Source organism: Mixophyes fleayi, chromosome 4, assembly GCF_038048845.1.
Source record: "Mixophyes fleayi isolate aMixFle1 chromosome 4, aMixFle1.hap1, whole genome shotgun sequence".
Taxonomy (NCBI): domain Eukaryota; kingdom Metazoa; phylum Chordata; class Amphibia; order Anura; family Limnodynastidae; genus Mixophyes; species Mixophyes fleayi.
The window spans coordinates 146,379,932-146,395,975 of NC_134405.1; the positions used below are offsets into that span (position 1 = coordinate 146,379,932).

The following is a 16,044-nucleotide window of genomic DNA, read 5'->3' on the forward strand; positions in this document are numbered from 1 at the left end:
CGGCACCCAAGATACAATGTAACCCATCCTGGCACCCCCAAGAGACTGAGGGGATATTTGTTCACCAACCATAAATTAATATAAGATGTTTGCAAGAAGTGAGCAGAGTGACACAGCAAAATGAAAGTTATAGCTGAAAGGAGTAAGCAATCAGACAAGTTCCTGTCTCTCTTCCAGAAAAATTACCTCTGTTGAGTCACCTGCATTCCCTGAAGTCCTCACAACTCTAAGCTCCCCCTTGTGTAATTAATCATGTTATATAACCTTTTATCCCAGTCACTGTCAAATTATTTTACCAACATACACTTTCTACGCCACTCAGATTAATCTTCCAAAAGGAAAACTTGCAATACTTTGAATACACCAGTTTAAATAACAGTCTACACGTTTTATTTTTATTTTTTTTAAATGTCTACATACAAACAATGTCATCATCACAATAAAAGACACACAGGCCATTCTAACAGATGAATTAAAAAAAGAATGAAAATAAATTGTCCCTGGGGAGGGGCCAGCCACCAGTAACAGTCTACTGTTGGGCACTGATAAACCAGGGACAGACCCAGGTTATAAATAAATATGTAAATTGGACACAATGTATTTTTTATAAAACTGCATTAACCAGCCCACAAATCATCAGAGCGGCAGAGATTTGGAACATGCTGTAGTGCAAGAACAAAATTCAGTGTTGGTCACAGTGCAGGAGAAAATTCACATGTATGTTAAACTAATGTGTTAAATTTAATTTGTTAAATCTAGCCCAATCATTTTATACAATGAACACACAATCAGTGGTACTCATAATCACGGCTTAATGAAAAACGACAGTACTTACCACGACTTGAGGATCCCGAAACTCTGTTGGCAGGCATGGAAGATCCCAGCTCCCAGAATGACGTCAGTTTCCACAGCGACAGTTTTGATTGCGGCTGTTAAAGGGGCTATGCAAAGACGCACGTGTTGTACGATGTCCATGACTTTGTAAAGAGCATTGTACAGCATGTCCTTGCATCGCCCCTTTAACAGCCTCTATCACACTGCCACAGTGGAAATTGAAGTCATTCTGGGAGCCGGGATCTTTATGCGTCTAAATGGTTGCACTTCAGTTTTTCAAACAGTCGTGAATTTGTGCATGTCTGCCACCAGTGTTTCGGGATCCTCGAGTCGTGGCAGGGCCGGACTGGCCATCTGGCACTTCTGGCAAATGCCAGAAGGGCCGATGGCTAGATGGGCCGGTTACTAGCTGGCCGGCCCCATCGCTCAGCACACAGACTGTCATGCCAGAATTCAGCATGACAGTCTGTGTGCTGAGCGGTGGGGTCGGCACTACACTTACTTCCTGGTGTGGCCGCGCCTCCCCTCCTCCCCTCTCTTCTATGAATGGCTCTGGAGATGTCACATGGGACGAGCACCATGTGTTAGGAGAGACTACACAGCGCGCGGCGGAGGGCACAAGGTAAGAGAGGGGGTGTTAGTTTGTGTGACACAGGGGATCTATATGTGTGACAGGGGAGCTATTTGTGTGACTGTGGAGCTATTTGTGTGACAGTGGAGCTATTTGTGTGACAGGGGAGCTATTTGTGTGACAGTGGAGCTATTTGTGTGACAATGGGTAGCTCTTAATATAATATGGGAGGTAGGCTGTTAATCTAATAGGGAATTGCAGGTGGGGGCTAATTATTGGGTGCTATTCTATTAGTGGGGTGATGGGGGCAATTTAATAGTGGGGCCTATCAATTTCAGATGGGGTGATTGCATTTTTAATTTAATGCTGGGGTGCTTTGGAGAGAGGGAAATAGTTTTATTTATTAAATGGGAATACTATTTAATGTCGGGGCTAGTTGGAGGGAAATAGATGTATTTAATGCTATATTGATTTAACACCAGGGCTAAATTTCAACTGCTCATTTTTTTCTCCAAATAGGGCATCCAACATTCCAGGATCCAGACAAGCAGCAACTGATCTAAAGACACCAGCAGCCACAAGTGGTGACCATGACAAGACAGGTAGGAGAGACCAGGACAGTCTGCCAACTGTTCTGAATTTGGTGGGTGACTGTCCCACTTAGTCAGGATTTGGTCTGACTACAAGGACAGTTGGGAGATATGTCCTGCTTCACATTGTACTGCTTGTTAAGGCAGAACTGCATGCACCTAACAGTAGTGCACACAGTATTGCCTTTGTATTTGTCAAAAATTTGTCTAATAGCCAAATTACATTATAGGAGCCCCCCTGACTTAAGTGCCCGGGCCCCCCGAGCCTTAAACCAGTTGGTCAGCAGGAGGATCTGTGCTCCGTCTCGGACAGGGCACAGCCTGCAGAGCAAGCCGAGGAGCTCTAAGTCTCACGAGATTTATTAATCTCGTGAGACTAAGACCTTCCCTGCTCACTCTACAGGAATATCAGCAGCATCAGAAGCATAGATAAGTACAGTGAGCTGGGGGTGTCATAATGTATCTGGGGGGTGGCGTAATGTGGATGGGGAGGGTCTGATAAATGTAATGTTTTATTATAATGTATGTATCAACGCACCATTTTGACCACGCCCCCAACATAATGTAGCTACGCCCTTGGCGGCACCGCCACTGCACTGCGGCATGCAATTTTTTTCCTGCTAATCAACAGAGGTGGGCCTGTGTGCTTTAAATGCCAGGGCTGACTTTTAGTCCTAGTTCGGCCCTGAGTCGTGGTAAGTACTGTCGTTTTTTAAGAAGCCGAAATTTAGTACCCAACCCCACAGAATAATGTACAAAAACGGTAGTGATTGCAATTCTTAATGGGGATCAGCAATTGAGCTTTGAAAAAGGGGAAATTTTGTTTGAAGCTGACATTGATATTAGTCAAAAGCAGGGATTGGCACTTACAGAACAGATAGTGTACAAACCCTTTAAACTACAGTATATGCACCAGAGTGCTATAACACTATCTTGCTGTATATACAGTACAAGCCTTTCATAAAGGCACCTTAATTGAATTGTTGTGCATCCATAATCATTTCAATTGCCCATGGTCAGTCTAAATATATTTGCTTGCCTTAATCAAATTTTTGATTGCATTAGTGTGTGTGTGAGAGGAGGCATTGTGTCTGTATTGCTTATTTTTCAGTAAAATCTAATTTAAAAATACAAATGTATGTTCTACAATAATAATAGAGTCATTTACAATGTGAAAAAAATACATTTGCATAGCCCAACTATTCTACATTGCAATGTGCAATTTTCATTTGGATTACACTAAATTGTGCAAATATATTCAAAAAAAGAGAAGTTGCAACTTGCGGGATGGAATTTTATAATGAGCTGGTAAAGTTGTAGATTGTATATATTTGAAGGCATTCCAACTTTTGTTGGGGTTTTGGCCATTTTAAATTGAATGATTTTTTTTATACATCCATATTATTTAGCAGACTACTTTTAGTGTTTTTGCTCAGTCTTGAGCACATTTACTTACAATATATGTGCAAACAAGTTAATACATTTAAACAATAAAAATGCCTCAATGACCCTTACTATTCTGCATTAAGTAGTATATCATGAAGGAGAAATTAATCAATTTATTTGCACTGTAAATGACTCACGTTTTCTTACATATAAATGGAGTGGAGGCATAAATAGTGAAGGTTTTTTTTTTTTCTGACATTAAATTCTATGTTCCCAGTTTCAAAGCACAACATGGAAATAAAGTGCTGAATCATTGGAATCTCCAGTATCCAAGAAGTTTCATAAACTGACAACTACAATAAACAACATTCATGACTTGTGCAGTGTTACAGTAAATTCATGAAACAATTTGCAAGCCAAGTAGCTCCTATGAGAAAAAGCTAATAAAATAAATATGCAATATATATAAGACCAAAAAATACTGACTAGTCAAATGGGCTATTATTAAAAAGCTCAGTGTTTCAATCATTCAAATAAATTGAATAGTGTGTGTGATATTATACTAGTGACCAGCATTTTATTCTGCCCAGAAGAGAGTTTAATTTGGAAGCAACTGAAAATACAACTGAATTGCTATAGTTTGTGTGTTTAGTGAATGAGCAGAGTGCAGTAGTACAAGTAATAGAATCAACCCTCAGGTAATGAAAGTAAATAGGAGACAAGGGATGTAGTCCAAATACTAAAAGCTTTCTGGCCCCTTTGTCAGCGGTACAGAGACAAAATTGAATTAGGTGCAAAAGTGGACTGATGAGTTAAAGGAAACAATGTATATACTATATATGCATATGTGTATTTATTTAAGGATGTGAGGTGAGTAATGGAAAATTCAAAGTGGGTATAAATGTTTAGTGATTAGGTGTGGGTATCGCAATTAATGTGGCTATGGCCACTGCTGGGGATTAGTGCTAGTATTGGCGCGTGTCTTCCTTGGAAATAAATCTAGTTATAAATTGCTGTAAAAAAAAAATTCTGATAGAATGTAAGTTTGTACTAATGAGTTAATTTTGTCTGTGCGATGATGTATTGACGCAGTCAGCCCCCAGCTCTTGTGATACACCTACATGGTTATAGAAAAGGGGGTAAGTGTATCACTCAAAATGTGTGGTAGTACATTGAATAAGTAAATAAATAAATAAACAAACAAATATATATATATATATATATATATATATATATATATATATATTCCATATTGCCACTTATAAATTTCTACTTCGACAACTGTAGATATATATTTATAAAGAAGTTTGTTTGCTTGTTTGCTGACGAATAACTTATATCTTTCGACACCCCTGCATCAATTGCGATGAAACCAACGCAAGGTGCTCCAGTTTGATCCTACCCAGGAGTCGCAATATCACTTATATCTAAAGCCAAAATAAAGGCTCAATAGGATCCATTATAATTATGATATAAATACAATAAATAATAGAGTGTGAAAAATAAAATAAATTAATTACTGTTAGTAAAAGGACAGCTAATACCCAATAGGGTAATACCCAATAATAATTAATATGAGTAAACTATTGCCTCACAAAGGTAGTTTACAGTTTCCTTAAAATACTGTATCTTTTGTAAAAGAGTTCTGTGTTAAATGTATGAAGCACTATCATCATTCAGACATAACATAGTATATGGTGGAGTGTTTACATAGTATATATCCTATACATGGGACTTGCAATCATACATATATTACTATATTACTTCCAGCCACTCTATGTACTTAACCTGTTATATATATATATATATATATATATATATATATATATATGTATGTATACATTGTGGCAAAGAGGCATATTTGTCACAATTTCCCTATAAGAAAATTGTTAAAAACAGCTAGTCTGCAGCAGCAGGCAGCAGAGTTACATTTTCCCTGGGATCCTCTTTCAGGACATACACACACAGGTGTTCCACATGGGTGTAATTGGTTTGTTTTGTTGTGATTTGTTGTTAGCGCTTTGGTGGAGGATATAGACACTGGGTATGATTCATTAAGGATCTTAACTTAAGAAACTTCTTATTTCAGTCTCCATGTTACAATGCAAGGGGTGCAAATTATTATTCTGTTCTGCACATAAGTTAAATACTGACTGTTTTTTCATATAGCACACAAATATCAACTATAATGTCAGTGTACAAAAAAACTATCAAGTATTTGTGTGCTACATGAAAAAACAGTCAGTATTTAACTTATGTGCAAAACAGAATACTAATTTGCTCCCCTTGCATTGTAACATGGTTTTGTCCAGGAGACTGAAATAAAGAGTTTCTTAAGTTAAGATCCTTAATGAATCAGGCCCACTGTTTGTATTTGTTGGCAGGACCACCGATGCCAGTAAGTGGCTGGCTAGTAGTCAGGGAACTATTGTTTAGCCAGATGTAGGTGGTGGGAGATTCTGTGATACTTTTGCTGGATATGACTGCTGTACCATCGCTGAAACTGTTTAGCCATCCTGACAACTGCTAATAAACAGTGAAATGGTTCAGCAAACCTGTGTGGGATTCCAGTGAATGCCATACTTTATCACAATATATATATATATATATATATATATATATATATATATATATATATATATATATATAAAATACAGATAGATAGATAGATAGATAGATAGATAGATAGTAAGGCTTTTGACACTGTCCCACATCGCAGACTGTTAAATAAACTTGAAAGCTTGGGATTGGATTCAAAGATGGTGGAATGGATAAGATCTTGGTTGCAGGATAGAAAGCAGAGAGTTATAGTAAATGGAGTACATTCACAGGAGGGAAAGGTTACCAGTGTGGAGTAACCCAATGATCTGTACTTGGACCAGTGCTTTTCAATATCTTTATTGGAGACGTTGCAAATGGTATTGAAGGGAAAGTATGCCATTTTGCAGATGACACAAAGATATGACACAGAGTAGACACACCGATGCTCAGGCTCGATTTTCTGAGAAGATAATTAAACACTCGAACTTAGCAGATCTGAGTACCAAGCCGGCTCGGCTCAGTACTATCACACGCACTCACAATCGAAAACGAGGCAAGACGTCATCATTATGGTGTTGGATCTCGTGAGTTTTGGATTCTATAAGTACTGACCTCCACGGCGACCCAGCGCCACTTCACAGAGAGACACCGATGGGGTAGCACGGTTCTTGGAAGTCTCTAGTGCAATTGGGCAGCGTCATAGTTAGAAAAGAAAGAGGAGGGGTAACAGTGTTCTTCAAAGTCTCCAGTGACATTCTACTGAGTTATAGCTCACACAGAAACAGGAAAGTTTCATTGCTCCATTGCTAATTGTCATTGCTGGAATAGAAATAATAGGCCTGGCAATCTTGTTCTAAATCTGCAGTTACATTGTACTGTGTTATATAACTCACACACAAACAGGAGAGGTCCATTGCTCCATTGCTAATTGTCATTGCTGAAATAGAAATAATAGGGCTGGCAGTATTCTTCAAAATCTGCTACATTGTACTGTGCTCACCCAGAAATAGGAGAGGTGGCAGTGTTCAGTGCTGAAACAGTAATTCAAATAATGAGGCTGGCAGGGTTTTTAAAAGTCTACCGTGCCATAGCTCACTCCGAAATAAGAGAGGTGGCAGTGTTTAGTGCTGAAGCAGAAATAGTAATAATAGGGCTGTCAGTGTTCTTATAAGTCTTCAATGACATTCTACTGTGACATAGCTCATACAGAAACAGGAGGGGTGGCAGTGTCCTTGTTACTCTCTAGTCTCCAGTCACATTGTTCTTGTCACTCTCCAGTCTTCAGTCACATTGTTCTTGTCACTCTCCAGTCTCAGTCATGATGATACTAATCCCTCTACCTCATGTGCAAAAGTCTATGTTCATGTGCATAGTGGTTTTAAGTAAGGGAATCAAAAATGTAAATAAAAAGCTTGTACCTTTTTAAAGAAATAAACACCTCTCTAGTAAAGGTGAAAGTTTACTGCAGAAAAACATAAAATGGCCAACATGCCATTCTACCCAAAATATTACCAAGCATAACAGCATCAGCTAGCTTCCTTCTCTCAGCTAGATCTCAGCACCTGCAATCTACACTGTCATCATATTCACCCTCATCAGTGTGTACATCATCCTCATACAATACTAATTCATCCCTGGAATCCACCATCACAGAAGTCTGTGTACTTTATTGTAATTGTCATCAATGGCCTCCCTCGTGGAATTTGTAGTTCATTTTACGGCACAGCTGTCTTGATTTTTCGGCAATTCTTTTAGACCAGTCCAAATGTCAAAATGTTGTGCTGACTCATCTGCATCATCACTGGGTGTCTTGGAAAAGAGTTTTTTCCACGCAGCAATTGCCAGAGAAACAGAAGGAGGAGACGTCATTGTGTCATGTACCACTTGAGCTGTCAGCTTGCTGACCAGGAGCTCATTGCATCTCTTGAGATCTGGGTCATTTGTAAAGAAAGAGAAGACATAGCTTTTAAACCTAGGACTAATTAGGTTTATCATTTAGTTCTCCTGACTACTTACTTGTCTTTGTTCCTGGTTTCTGGACAAGCACAAAAACATTTTACGTATGTAATTAGGGGAATCACTTGACTCAGCTAACAGTGTCTGTACTCTCTTCACAGATGACTACTTCGAGTGGTTTCAGCACTTTGCACAACATGCAAAGTATTCTCCACTGCGCTGGGCTAAAGTACATTCTTCCTCAATTCTATTGTTCTTGCAGCTGTTGCCTTGTCCTAAATGCTGTTTCAGAATCCCGATTTTTTTTTAAAAAAGTTCTGTACCACCAAGTTGATTGTGTGAGCAAAACAGGGAGTGTGATGGAATTCCCACGACTGTAATGCTCTAACAATATTGGTGGTGTTATCAGAAATCACATATCCTCAGGAGAGTCTAAGCAGGATAAGCCATGTTGCAATGACATCCCTTAGTTTGTCAAACAGGTCAGTGGCATGCCTCTTAGTGAAGCAGGTGATACACAGAGTAGCCTGTCTCTGAAAAATCTGGTGTTGTGTTAGATGCTGCTGCTGTTTCTGCTGCTGATGGCGATTTACCAACCCAGTGGGCTGTCACAGTCATATAATGTTTAGTTTTCCCAGTTCTGCTTGTCCCTGTGCATAAGTGTACAATGGGTAGAATGGCATTTTGTAGCCCAATTATTTTATTTTCTGTAGCCTCCTGGGACAGGTGAGTAATTGCTTGTCTAGTAAAATGGTGTTGAGATGGAATTTGGTAACGGGGACACAGGACTTCAATTAACTGTCTTATTCATGCTGCATTAATGGTGGATATTGGACGTAGATTTAATACTAGTATAGTCGCCATGGCGCCTGTGATCCCCTGTGCGACAGGTTTACAGCTGCCATACTTGCATCCTCTTGTAAAAGGTTGTTTAACAGTCAATTGTGGTAAATTACTAGCAGTCTTCTTCTTGGTCTGCTTCTGGGTTGAAAATCCACCCCCAGCAGCAGGAGCAGCAGCAGTGGGCCTAGCGCTCAAGGATTCTTCTGAGGAATCATGGATAGGGGAGGAGTTATCTCGCATTAGAAACTTGGATATAGGACTAACTCCGAACAATTGTGAGGATATTGATGATGAAGATGTTGGGGGTGTAGATTGCAGGTGGTGGGATCTAGATGAGAGAAGGGAGGTAGATGATGCTGGACTGCTTGTTGTTATTTTTTTAGCATAAGTTTCTGATTTTCCCAAGAGTTTTCCATGAACTCGCTTCAAGTAGCGTAACATGGATGAGGTTCCTAGATGGTAAAGGTTCCTACCTCTACTGAATGTGGCTTTACAATGCTACAAATGGCTAGACAACTGTTGTCAGGATTTTGGTAAAAATAATTCCACACATAAGAGACAGATTTTTTGGTCTTATGCCCATGCATGACAAAGGCCTTTGTCTTATCACTGGCGACAATTGCTTCCACTGGTGCATGACTTGTTACAGTAGAGGTCATTAACAGCACTGTTTGCTTTGGTGCCTTAAGCCCATTGTTAGCTTGTTTTATGGGGGCCCTAACAAACCAAGCACTTCAGCTATAAAAGTTGCACTCCTTGTCACTGGAGCACTTGCTTTGTTAAACTGTACATGTCCTTTTCAATATCTTACTTAAAGGTGGGTGGGAGGTCCCAAGGAGAATTCCATCTTGCAACACCTTTCTTTTTTTCTGTCACTGCTTTGTGGCAATGTTTCCTAGATGTGCTATGAACTGCCGTGTATTTTTGTTGTTGCTCTTTCGCTTAGCATCCAGTCAGCTTGCTGCACTCTTTGTCCGAAAGTGGATGAAAATAATATTGTGACCTGTGAGGTGTTCAAAATTGACTGGAAATGACTGGAAATTAGTGTTATTGAGGTTAATAATAATGTAAGAACAAAAAAGAGCAACATTATGTGATTTTAGCATATTTTAGCTATTTTCTCTAAAAGAACACAGATCCAAAACACGCAAGTGCGGTTTTGCCAAAACCAAAACACAAATTTAATCCAGATCAAAACCAAAACCAAAACACGGGGGTCAGTGAACATCTCTAATAAATATATTAATTTTTGAGTCCTTTTTTTTTTTACATAGAAGGATTATATACCATTTAATTATTTTTTAGCTTCATTAGATTACTTTTTGTACTTTATGACCTTTTTCTTGTGTCAGTATCAGACACTCTCTAGGCATTGATTAATGGTGTTAGATCTTGAGATAACTACTATTTCTCTGATTCATTGTATTTCACTGTAGGTAGTCTTGTAAATATTCTTTTTTTTTATCTCTTTTGGAACAAGACCAATTGCATGTATGATCTTTTTTACATGTAGTTGAAATCATTTCTGATTATCATTTATCTGTTTGTGTTATCTATAAATAGAAGTATGACACTAATGCAATTATTTTATTTTTCACACACTATTACTAATTGTAATTATACCATGATTATATTTGCTTCTTTTTAACGTTTATTTTGACTTTGGATGTGAAAGATATTGTCAGTTTGGATCATTATAAACTCAATAGCAAAATTCAGGTTCAGTACTCTAAGGCTGGTTTTGCCTTTGTATTTATATTTAGTTCTTGTCACGATTTGCACTCTGCAGCTGCTGTCTAAAGTGACTCTATTGGATTTGGTATGCTTTCCACTTGTAGTACCACTGCCTACCAAAGGGGCCACTGTGCTACTTGATTATTCTCCTTGATCACTGGGAGTGGTTTCAGCTGCATGAGGCCTATTTATACCTGCCTGCTTCAAACAGTCTGGGCCAGATCATCAGGTCATTCCGAGGAGCATTCCCTGTGCTCAGCTTCTATCTGCTATCTGGACTCCTGCATATTTCTTTGTTGAAATCTACTATTTGCTGTTACCTGTGTCCTGGACTCCTGCATCTTTAACCATTATACCTGGTACTTATAGTTCTATGCTGCCTGTTGAAATCTACTATTTGCTGTTACCTGTGTCCTGGACTCCTGCATCTTTAACCATTATACCTGGTACTTGTAGTTCTACGCTGCCTGTTGAAATCTACTATTTGCTGTTACCTGTGTCCTGGACTCCTGCATCTTTAACCATTATACCTGGTACTTGTAGTTCTACGCTGCCTGTTGAAATCTACTATTTGCTGTTACCTGTGTCCTGGACTCCTGCATCTTCAATCATTATACCTGGTACTTGTAGTTCTACGCTGCCTGTTGAAATCTACTATTGCAGTTACCTGTTTCTCATCTGCACTTTGAACTGTCTCATGAGTTACCTTGTCATCTCTGTTTGTTAATAAACTCATTATAACCACTTATCTCCTCTCCGTGGTCATACCTGGGAAATCCTGACAGTTCTATTTCTAATGTGGGCTCATTATAGAGATTAAGAAACCTTACATGTAGTTATCTATTTATTATAAGTTGATAATTCCTATTAATATCAATTACGTTAGCTGCTTTGTACTATATATATATATATATATATATATATATATATATATATATATATATATAACACAAAAAGAAAGAGGCACCACACATAGTGTAATTCGTTCAAACAAGTGATAGATTAATAGGATCCAATGCTAGGAAATGCCTGTACCAAATAGATAAATTGTGACAGCTTAACTGATGAATATGAAGGTGATATTCTACAGGATCCTCTTATCATCGAGAGTACATCTCACAAGGAACTGCAACTCAGAAGATATCCAGGTAGTGCAGTATTTTTCAAGGGGTGACCCTTTGAAAAAGTCTTCTTGATGACCCCTTGAAAAAGTCTTCTTGAGGACGAAACGCGTTGGGTATTTGTGGCTCCCGTGCTATCCCACTATCGTTGCCTGGAGTGTGATGTACATCTGTTGGCCGGGACCTTGCTCACGCTCTGGACATTTCCATCTTGATTGGAGGAGGACAGATAAGCTGATTTTTTTTTTTTTTTTTCATTCTTTCTGGATGGGCATACTTTTTGCTCATAAGGTGTTTTATTAGGCTTTATGCCTTGTTCTAACAAAATCATGTGCTATTATTAGCTTTAGTATTATTGGATTATTACATATGTAGATTGTACTACACTATTGTGGATATCTTCTGAGTTGCAGTTCCTTGTGAGATGTACTCTCGATGATAAGAAGAGGATCCTGTGGAATATCACCTTCATATTAATCAGTTAAGCTGTCACAATTTATCTATTTGGTACAGGCATTTCCTAGCATTGGATCCTATTAATCTATCACTTGTTTGAACGAATTACACTATGTGTGGTGCCCTTTCATTTTGTGTTTTGGTTTCTAGGTGTGATACTCGCAGACAGGTGTCAATTGATTTGGGAGTTGCCCATTGCTTATTTAAGTATATGATTTTTGTGCTATTATCACAGAGTGATCACTATTACCATCTATATAGCTTAAAATTCCTTGGATATATATATATATATATATATATATATATATATATATATATATATATATATATATATATCAAAAGTATTTACAATGCACCCCCTCTGGAAATATTACAGTGTACCTCTTTCATTCTACTTTGGAACTGCACACGAGCAGTAGACTTTGCTTATTACAAGTTTTACTATTGTTGAGTTCCAGTCCTGCATGTTTATTTTGGATCCAGAGTTATTGTTTAAAACTGCTAAAATTATAAATGATTATACAGGTGTTTGAGAATATGCATGTTTTTTCTTATGTGGATTTTATTAAATCTAGTTCATACAAAGAGGTCATGTCTTTCTTTCATGTCAAACTTGTGTTTGTCCTTTTGTTTAAACCTCTAAATGCAACTTGTGTTAAGTAATGTTGCCTAATTAGGGAGGACTCGCCTTTAAAATCTGTGTGCAGGTATGCCTCAACCCAAGTGGAGTTATAACAATGATTATGTTGACATTCAGGATGAATTAAGCTTATATTCAGTGTAGGACGGAAGACTTTGGCGTGAATAAGTCAGCTTAACCAATATTGCAATACGTAGATCTAACATTCCCAGCTTTGACCATAAATTATAACTTAAAACAGCTAGAACATCATTTTTGGTATATATTATTTTTGTGTGAATACAAACCTGGAGAGTTCAACACTCACTCTGGAGTGGTTCATTTATTTATTAATGAGTCTCACATATGTAGTCATAAGATCTTTCAATGTCCACCATAAATAAAATTTTATGTAAACTAAATTGACATAAGTAATAACATGCTTTTTTTTATATTGTATGGGGTCACTTTTAAACCTTTCTGGACCAACGGATATTAGAATGGCCAGTTTATATTTTCAATGTATTCTTGTAAAGAGCATTGGTCTGCTTGATATATTTTTACTATATTTATGATTCTAACATAGATATTAACCTAATTTGGGAATTAGTGTGCTAAAAGTTTGAAACTGGCAAAAGTGAATTTGATTGGTTAGGGACATTTACTCTTCTTGCATCTAATTGGTGCTTCCCCATATTCATTCATGGTTCAAGCCATTGCTAGATTCACGTGTTTTCCAGATATTTAGATGCAACAATTATTGTTACATATGTATCACACTTTGTTAACTTGTAATTTGTTATAAGTAAATTAAAATAGTACCTTGTCTACATGAATGCCTTAATGAGTCCTGCATATGTAATTTTAACTCTTTAAAATTTATATCATGAATTAAATATCGCTTATAATAATCTGAAACACGAGGAACAATCTTGCCTTCTTATACTTAATGGGATGAACAGTCATGGTCAAGAGTTTTGAGAATGACACAAATATTATTTTTCACAAAGTCTGCTGCCTCAGTTTTTATGATGGCAATTTGCTTATACTTCAGAATGTCATGAAGAGTGATTGGATGAATTGCAATTAATTTCGAAGTCCCTCTTTGCCGTAACAATGAACTTTATCCAAAAAAAACCATTTCCACTGCATTTCAGCCCTGCCACAAAAGGACCAGTTAACATCAGGTCAGTAAATCTCTCGCTAAGACAGGTAAGCATGTTGACGAGGACAAGGCTTGAGATCGCTCTGTCATGCTGATTGAGTTAGAATAACAGACTGGAAGCTATAAAGGGGGTGGTGCTTGAACTCATTGTTCTTCCTCTGTTAACCATGGTTACCTGCAAGGAAACATGTGCAGTCACCATTGCTTTGCACAAAAAGAGCTTCACAGGCAAGATATTGATGCTAGTAACATGGAACCTAAATCAACTATTTATCAGATCATCAAGAACTTCAAGGAGAGAGGTTCAATAGTGAAGAAGGCTTCAGGGCGTCAAAAAGCATCCAGCAAATGCCAGGACTGTCTCCTATAGTTCATTCAGCTGCAATATCAGGTCACCACCAGTGCAGATCTTGCTCAGCAATGGCAGCAGGCAGGTGTGAGTGTATCTGCACGCACAGTGAGGCGAAGACTTTTGGAGTATGGCCTGGTGTCAAGAAGGCCAGCAAAGAAGCCACTTCTCTCCAGGAAAAACATCATGGACAGACAGATATTTTACAACAGGTACAGGGATTGGACAGATGAGGACTGCGGTAAAGTCATTTTCTATGATTAATCCCCTTTCAGATTGCTTGAGGCATATGCAAAAAGCTTATCCAGAAAAGGAAAGGTGAGCGCTACCATTAGTCCTGTGTCATGCTAAGCATAAAGCCTTCTGAGTCCATTCATGTGTGGGGTTGCTTCTCAGACAAGAGAGTGGGCTCACTCACAGTTTTGCCTAAGAACACAGCCATGAATAAAGAGTGGTACCAAAACATCCTCCAAAGCCACTTCTCCCAACCATCCAAGAACAGTTTGGTGATGAACAATGCCTTTTCCAGCATGATGGAGTACCTTGCCAAAAGGCAAAAGTGATACCTAAGTGGCTCGGAGATCAAAACATCAAAATTTTGGGTCCATGGCCAGGAAACTCCCCAAACCTTAATCCCATTAAGAACTTGTGGTCAATCCTCAAGAGGCGGGTGGACAAACCCCTCCCACAAATTCTGACAAACTCCAAGCATTGATTAGGCAAGACTATTGTTTTATTTTTGTAAAGCACAAAATTATAGCTGTATGAGTAGTTATAATTTACTTCTTATTTTCATCATGGTAAATTCTAGTTTTGGAGCTCTGTAACTTGGAGAATTGCATTGCTTATCAATGTACATACTTCCCTTGAGTCTATTGGCCTGATGTTGACAATGTAAGTATTTGTCATATCCCACCTTTCAAATTAATACATTTTTGTTTAGTTTCTATATCAATATGATTTTATACATTTTGTGTATTATGTATAGATTCTACTATAATATAATTTAATATTTGTGCAACAGGGTCTTCAGCAGCTAAATACTTGGTTTTAACCACACTGTTGTCCTTATCCAAAACTACTGTAGAAAATAGTGCAGCATCATAATACTGTAGACTTCATCTACTTTGGAAAACAGTGTTGCACAAGGAATAACATCTGTCACATCAGTTACATCTTAAGTAAAAACAGGATTCCTGTGGCTTGCTGTAAATTATTATTAAATATGACCACCATTTACATACTGATGCTGCTCTGGCAGAGTCTTTGCCAAAAAAGTTTATAAATATTTTTACATTTTTATGAAAACCAATTAGCACAATCTGACCAGTTAACCGTACAGTTAGTTCTCCATAAATCAACTGAATTTTTTCACTTATTTGCTTGTTTCTTTATCCACGCCATAGTTTATCATATGCACTAGTATAACAATTACCGTATGTAAAAGTTAATATTCACACCCTTAAGATGAAATTTCCTTGTGTGCATTGAGGTTTTTTCCCCAGGTGTGGCTGTACCAAGATCACTTCCAATTCACCAAAACCAGGAGACTTCCTCCTCTTTAAAGCCAAACCTGGCTGTCGGGATTCCATAATTTGCAGGGTGAGGAATAAGTAATTATTTACGTTTCCTTGTAGGGCTCCCTTGGGAGATGTCTTGCTGTCCTTTATAGATAAGATATTTTAATAGTGAATTCACTTTTTTCTTCCTTTGCCTTCCTCTGCTTAGGGATGCCTTTTTCTTTCTCTTGGTCCTTTTAAGGAGGTTAGGTCTTCGGATAATGATTCCATTTCCACAAACGGATTCCTACTTTTTGCACCAACCTTTGCACTTTCTGTCAAAAGCTCGCTAAATGTGTTTGAATGCTGGCCTTATTTAT

At 38.0% G+C, this 16,044-nt stretch overlaps 1 long non-coding RNA gene across 1 annotated transcript; it reads left to right on the forward strand.

The window, feature by feature from the left end:
- The first annotated feature begins 1,949 nt into the window (after nt 1-1,949).
- On the forward strand, nt 1,950-3,941 carry LOC142149985 (uncharacterized). The gene is made up of 2 exons (XR_012690952.1): nt 1,950-2,007; nt 3,659-3,941. It is a non-coding gene; the product is annotated as an uncharacterized LOC142149985 (long non-coding RNA).
- Nucleotides 3,942-16,044: the final 12,103 nt, after the last annotated feature.